This window comes from Microtus pennsylvanicus, chromosome 3, assembly GCF_037038515.1.
Source record: "Microtus pennsylvanicus isolate mMicPen1 chromosome 3, mMicPen1.hap1, whole genome shotgun sequence".
NCBI classification, from domain to species: Eukaryota; Metazoa; Chordata; class Mammalia; order Rodentia; family Cricetidae; genus Microtus; species Microtus pennsylvanicus.
This window is the reverse complement of record NC_134581.1, coordinates 94080533-94088324: the sequence shown is the minus strand read 5'-3', so window position 1 is coordinate 94088324 and position 7792 is coordinate 94080533. Positions and strand designations below refer to the sequence as shown.

The window sequence follows — 7792 nt, the reverse complement described above, 5'->3', positions numbered from 1 at the left end:
AGAGCCAAACAAGAGCAGTTCCCTGAGATAGAGATAGCAAACGCAAAAATTAGACCAAGAAGCCAAAACACTGCCGGCACCAATTGGAGGAAGAATTCATTTAATGCAAAAACACATCCAACAACCTAAAAAGTAACAAGGCAATACCAAAACCTAGTGGTTATACAATATAATTTTCACTCATAAGAAGCAGAAGAAAATGATCTTAAACATAACTTTATGAAGATGATAAAGACCCTTAAAATGGAAATGAAAATTTCTCTTTTAAAAAAGAAGAAAAAGACAAAACAAAAAATTTGGAAGAAATCAATAAATCTCTTAAAGAAAACCAAGAAAAATAAAACCAAACAGGTGAAGCAAACAGTTTAAAAAGTTCAAGACTTAAAACTGAAATAGAGGCAATAAAGAGAACACAAACTGAGGAAATTCTGAAAATGCAAAATCTGGGTAAATGAACAGGAACTCCAGATGCAAGCATAATCGAAAGAATACAAAAGATGGAAGAGAGAATCTCAAATGTTGAGGAAATATATTTGTCAGTCAAAGAAAACTCCAACAAATTCTTAACTCAAAACATCCAGAAAATCTGAGACACCATGAAAAGACCAAACCTAAGAATAATAGGAATAGAAGGAAAAAAACTACAGCTCAAAGGCACAGAAAATACATTCAATAAAATCATAGAGGAAAACTTTCCCAACCTAAAGAAGAATATGCCTATGAAGATACAAGAATCTTACAGAACACCAAATAGATTGGACCCAAAAGAAAGTCCCCTTGCCATATAACAATCAAAACCCAAAACATACAGAATAAAGAAAGAACATTAAGAGCTTCAAAGGAAAAACGCCAAATAACATACAAAGGCAAACCTGTCAGAATTACACCTGATTTCTCAATGGAAACCCTAAAAACCAAAAGGTTCTGGAGAGATGTGCTGCAGACACTAAGAGACCATGGATGTAAGCCCAGACTACTATAATCAGCAAAGCTTTCAATCACCATTGATGGAGAAAACAAGATATTCTATGACAAGATCAGTTTTAAATAATACCTATTCACACACACACACACACACACACACACACAACCTTACACAAAGTACTAGAAGGAAAACTCCAATCCAAGAAAAAAAAAACCCACAAAATCAATCAGCAGAGAAGGAGAAGGCACTTCATACTCATCACAGGAAAAATCCCTCACGATGAATCTCAATCCTGAATATCTATGCCTCCAATACGAGGGCACCCACATGTGAAAAAGAAACATTACTAAAGCTTAAATTGCACACCAAAACCCACACACTAATAGTAGGAGACTTCAACAGCCCACTCTCCCCAATGGACAGGTCAACAAGACAGGAACTAAATAGAGAAATAAGAGAACTAACAGATGGCATGACCCAAATGGACTTAACAGACATCTATAGAACATTTCAGCTAAACACGAAAGACTATACCTTCTTCTCAGCACCTCATGGAACTTTCTCTAATATTGACCGCATACTCAGTAACAAAGCCAACCTCAGCAGATACAAAATATTTGGAATAACCTCATATATTTTATTGTATCACCATGGTTTAAAGTTAGAATTCAAAAACAACACTAATCACAGAAAGCCTACAAATTCATGGAAATTGAACAGTGCTCAATTTAATCACCCATGGGTCAAGGAAAAATTATTACAGGAACCATTGCCTGGAGGAGTTAGCAGAGAACCCCACTCACTCCTAACAATAATTAGAATTGTTCTATTGGCAGAGCCTACCCCACTCCCAATTATCTGTTAATAGAGAGCTATCTGTTAGCGGAACCCGTCTCACATTCCAAACTATCTAGAGAACTAAGGTGTGTCAACTTGTTACTTCCTGGCCGAGGAATCGTGACCTGACCTTTCTTAACCTCCTGGCCTACTTGACCAACATGAACCACGTGGCAAGAGCCCAGACCCCTGTGCCCCCCTCCCCCCAAATTCCTTATCCTATATAAGCTGTAACCCTGACTCTAATAAACGAAGACTTTGACAAATCTGCCTGGCCTTCTTCCTCTCTGTTTCTGCCTCCTTTTCCACCACCTTCTGTTTCTGGGCAGCAATGAGAAGCTCCGTCTTCTCGCTTTCCATCAACTCATAGTTCCTGCGGATTGCCTCGGGAATATTGGGCTTTGTAACTCATACAGCCTGGATAACAAGACCCGGGGCCATGGAAGTCAGGTCCTGTTGCAAAGCTAACTTGAGGTTTTCATCAATTTGATCAAACAGCTCGATGTAGACCTCCTGAAGCGTGTGCACACTGCAGAACTGGTTGAGCTCATGATGGATCTTGTTGAAGATGAGGGCCTTGTCGTAGTCGGCAGTGTAGTTCTTCACTATGTCATACACTGCATTCGGGACCAGGAAGTTCACCACTTCAATTCTGTCAAAGTAGATCATCACACCACTACTGGTCCCACATGGTACGTTCTTCACTTCATCTGTTTGGAGAGTGGTCTGCACAGACTTATAGGATGTGATGAATGGGAGCATGAGATGGAAACCGGGGCCACTGGTGGAGGTCAGCAGGGCACCACCTCTGTAATACACTCCAATATGTCCCTCTTCTATCTTGTGCACAGCTGAGAAGAGAGATGCGCAGAAGAAACTGCAAGCCACAGCCACAACTGCTCCCAACTGAGCCATCAGTGAACTGATATCCAGGCTGTCCCTCCAGGCGCTCCGTACATGTCTGAATCCCCTGTGCAACGCAGAAACCCCCATTGTCAGCCGCATTCAGAGAGTCCAGTTTGATCACATGCTCATTCAGTCCTGGTCCAGCTGGATTTGGTGAGCTCCCATTAGAACTGGCACACTGTCTCAGTGGGTGAACCAACCCCTTATGGTCCAGACTTCCTTGCTCATCTTCTCCCTCCTTCTGCTCTTCAACTGGACCTTGGGAGCTCAGTCCATTGCTTTGATGAGGGTCTCTATCTCTATCTCCATCTGTCCGTGCTGGCTTTTTGGAACGCATTCTCTTTCGAGGGATACCTTGTTCAGCCTAGATATAATGGGGAGGGATTTGGTCCTGCCTCAAATCAGTGTGTTAGACTTTGTTTACCCCCAGCGAAAGCCTATGTGGAATGGATCAGGGGTGGGATGGGTAGAAAATGGAGGGAGCAGGAAGAGGGGAAGTAGTGGGAAGTCAATTTGGCATGTAAAATGAGAAAAGATAGTTTGTTTTTTCTTTAATAAAAGGAAAAAAAAGTATTACTTTAACTTCTTGGTTCTCCAAACCCTGCAGCCTTATTTTCCTTCTCTCTCTTTTTTGTGTGATTTTGATATGTAGATCATATTAAATATTCCCTGTGGAGTCTCTGAAGTAGATTTTGGAGGTCTTATTGTAAACAATACAATTCCTGAAGACCGCTGACTGCTTGGCAAATGAGATCAAAGAAAGGGCAGGAGGAAAGAGCAGGCATCGCCTCCTGCAGCCCTGTGACAATCAGCAGGAGCTGGTCCAGAGCCACATTGATCTTATGTCTGTTTTTCTCAAAGAGCTCCAGGTCTTGGGATATGTACAGCTGGCTATTTGATTAATGAGCCCTTGAACAAAAACAACTGTTCTGTTGCTTTAAGTAGGCCTTCCAAAAGGGGCAGGGAGAGAGTTGCACTAAACCAGCACAGACATTCTAAATCAACCTATACATTCCAAGCATTCTAACTCAAACTTCTAGTGCTTTCTCGCTCTCTTGCTCTCCTTCTCTCTGTCTCTCTGTCTCTCTGTCTCTCTGTCTCTCTCTCTCTCTGTGTGTGTGTGTGTGTGTGTGTGTGTGTAAAACTAAAAAATTATTTGGGAAGTTTATTATATTAAAATATTCAAGAATAGTCACAGTAAAGACTTGAGATTAGATCATTGGAGGAATGAAACAAAACAGAGTAAAAAGTGAGGGATTTGATCATATGAACACCTGATTTATGAGGACAGCATCACTCAGTATACTGGAAGAAAGACTGCCCTTGTCAATACACGCAAGCATAACAACCAGGCCTGTATATGGGGTCTCTGGACCTGCAGTCTGAAGATAGCCCCTTAACAGATAAATTTGATCCCTACTTGTCATCATGAACGACATCAACATCAAAAAGACATTTTGAGACTAATTGTAGACCTGATGGTGATATTCTCATCAACAACAAATTTAGAGATATATATCTCCATGAACTTTCAACAAAAATTTCTTCAAAATTGTATAAGACAACCACGAAAACATCAGGACTAGGGATGCAACTCAGTTGAAAGAGTACTACTCCATTATACTTGAAAACTTGGGCCACTACATAAATGTGGTATGGTAGAACACATTTATAATCTTAGCATTCTGAAAACCTGGAGGCAGGAAGAACAGAAACCCATGGTCAGTTTCAGCTACACAGCAAGTCTGAGGACAGCCTGTCTCAAAAACCAATAAACAAATATTCAAAATAAAAAAATAGGGATGGCTTCAGTTCTACTATAAATAACTATAATAAATTTCAGCTTATCAAAGAATGGCTCATTAATATTATAACTGAAATATTCATAATATAAATAAAAGCAAGTTAAGGTGACCTTAAGAAACAATTCTCGATAAAAGAAACAATAGAGTGTTTTGTATGTGTATGTTCACTTGCTGATAAAAAATATTTATTTTCCTCATTAGGCATCAGAGACACAAATTAAACACAACAAGCTATGACTACAACATGTCCAAATAGTTGGAAGGAAGATAAAAAAGATGTCCTACCAATAGAAAGCAACTTGTGCATAAGAGATGTAAGAAGCAAAAAGCTGGAGAAGAAGCTACAGAAGAGAATCCAAGTCCTCTCTGAAAATTTTTGGGCATTCCAGGGTGACAGTGAAGGACATTTACATGATGTTTCTCACCACCCTGTAAGGTTAGTCTTACATGTGTGACCCTCTGTTTAATAATATCTCTCTATTGCAAGTTAAGCTTTTTCTAGGATATCCAGGAACCGCACACCAGGACCATGACATGTACTGGATATCCCATTGTCTAAGCACCATGTACTGGACAGACAACTGTTATACCGTTCCCCTTTGCAGGAGTTTCAAAGTGATACCCACTAGGGCCTTGGCAGTCTTAAGCTCCAGTGGCTCTGCCTAGGGAAGCTGACCAGAGAGAGTGTGTCACACTATGAGGGCACTGGGCACATAGGGAGACTTGGCAATTGTCCATAGACACATGGTTCTGTAGACCTGGAAATGTCTCAAGTCCCTCCTTTGATAAATGAGACTGGCTGCTGAGATCCTACTGGCTTATCCACCATTTCTTCAGGCTTAGTTGAGTCTAGTGAACAGGTCTCAAGTAACTGAGGCTGGCTACACAGGGGTCTGCAGTCCTTCTGATGTTCAAGCCACAGTAGAAGAACACTTGGTGAGGATGAAGTGTTGTTGAAGAGCCAGGCATACTGACTTCCTGTGCATGTTCAAAGACACATGTGCAGAAAGAATAAATTTCCCTCCTTTACAGCCAGAAGCACCTCCCTTCTCCACACACCAGACAAAAGGACTACATGGCTGAGACATTTCTCTATGAAATGATCATATTATCCTTAGATGACTCTCTGTGTGAGTCCACAGCCATTTCAAACTGTGAGAGAGAATGCATTCAAACACTCAAGGAGCACACACCAAGTTTAGCCTTTTCATTAACAGGAATTCAGAATGTTCTCCCAAATGATCCGAAGACTTCAGCAAGGGTGAATGAGAAGGAAGATACTATAAGTATTTATCAATTACTGAAAAGAGCAAAGGATTTAGGAACCTTCTACTGAGTCATGTTGGATTTCAGCCCAGATGGAGTCTGAATACTAGAAGAGGACACCATAGGCAGTTTTTAAAAATCCTAAGAAATGCACCACAGGAGAGCAGGAACAAGAGGTGGAACTGACTGTGTGAGCAGTAGATCAAAATGCATGGTGGAAACAATGTAAACAGGCAAGGATTTGTTTTACTGGCACTTCAGAAACTTCTTTTCATAATCGTTGCTTTCACTAATCCTAGGCCCATGCCAATGCTTCCTATCATGATAGTTAGAGCACATGGCAGAGGCTACACATGCTGGACAGAAAGCACATTCGATGGCATTCCACTTTTGACCTTCTTTTTCCAGCTAAGTCAAACCTCTCAGAATGTCTACAGTGTCCCAAAGTAGCACCACCATGAAGGGACTGAACATTTAACACATGAGTCAGGGGGAACATACTGATACTATAAGGGAACACCTTCAGCAGAAAATGAAACTGTCAGTTTCTCTTAAAAAACAGACAAGATGCCCTAACTAACCCAGGTCCATTATAGACAATGAAGCCATTTTTTAAAAATCTGTCTTGAAGACCTCAACATAAAGCCACCCACACTGAACTTTATAAAAGAGAAAATGGGAAGTACACTTGAACATATTGGCACAGGAGACAATTAATAATTGGGACCCCTGAAACTGAAAATCTTCTGTAAAGCAAAGGACACGTTCAACAAGACAAAATAACAGCCTATAGAATGGGAAAAGATCTTCACTCACCCCACATCAGACAGAGGTCTGATCTCCAAAACATACAAAGAACTCAAGAAATTGGTCATCAAAAGAACACATAATCCAATAAAAAATGGAGTACAGACCTAAACAGAGAACTTTCCACAGAGGAATCAAAAATGGCTGAAACACACTTAAGGAAATGTTCAGCATCCTTAGTCATCAGAGAAATCCAAATCATAATAACTCTGAGATTCCATCTTAAACCTGTAAGCATGGCCAAGATCAAAAACACCGATGATGACAACTTATGCTAGAGAGGTTGTGGGGGAAAGGGAACACTCCATTGCTGGTGGGAATGGAAGCTGGTACAACTCCTTTGGATGTCAGTGTGGCGATTTCTCAGAAAATTAGAAAAGAACCTTTCTGAAGACTCAGTAATGCTACTTTTGAGTATATATCCAAAGGATACTCAACTGTGCCACAAGGACATGTGATCAACTGTGTTCATAGCAGCATAGTTTGTCATAGCCAGAACCTGGAAACATTAAGTGCCCTTCGACTGAAGAATGAATAAAGAAAATGTGGTACATTTACACAGTGGAGTAATACACAGCAGAAAAAATAACAACACCTTGCGTTTTGCAGGAAAATGGATGGAGCTAGAAAACATTATTTTGAGCGAGGTAACCCAGATTCAGAAAGACAATTATCACATGTACCCACTCATGAGTGGTTTTTAAACATAAAGCAAAGCAAACCAGTCCACAAGTCACAAACCCAGAGAACCTAGACAACAATGAGGACCCTAAGAATGACATACATAGATCTAATCTACAAGGGAAGTAGAAAAAGACAAGATCTCCTGAGTAAATTGGGAGCATGAGGACCTCGGGAGAGGGTTGATGGGGAGGGGAGAGGCAGGGAGGAAAGCAGAGAAAAATGCAGAGCTCAATAAAAATCAATTTTTAAAAAAAAGCTATCTTGGGACTGGAATAATGACTCAGCAGTTAAGAATATTATAACATTTAATAAATACTTTGAACATAAACAAAGAATACATATTGCTCTTCCAGAGGACCTGATTTTTGTTTACAGCACACATGATATCCAGTTACAACTGTCTATAACTCCATGTTTATGGGATCCAACAATCCTGGCTTCCATGGACACATCAAAACATGACATATATTTATGCAAACCTATAAATAAACACTTTAAAAATTAAATGTAAAAACAGGCTGTCATCATAATTGTATTACATTAGATAAGAATGGTTATTAGC

The 7792-nt window shown here is 40.2% G+C and overlaps 1 pseudogene; it reads right to left on the bottom strand.

Moving 5' to 3' along the window:
* Positions 1-2041: 2041 nt before the first annotated feature.
* On the bottom strand, positions 2042-2735 carry LOC142847236 (erlin-2 pseudogene; annotated as a pseudogene).
* Positions 2736-7792: the final 5057 nt, after the last annotated feature.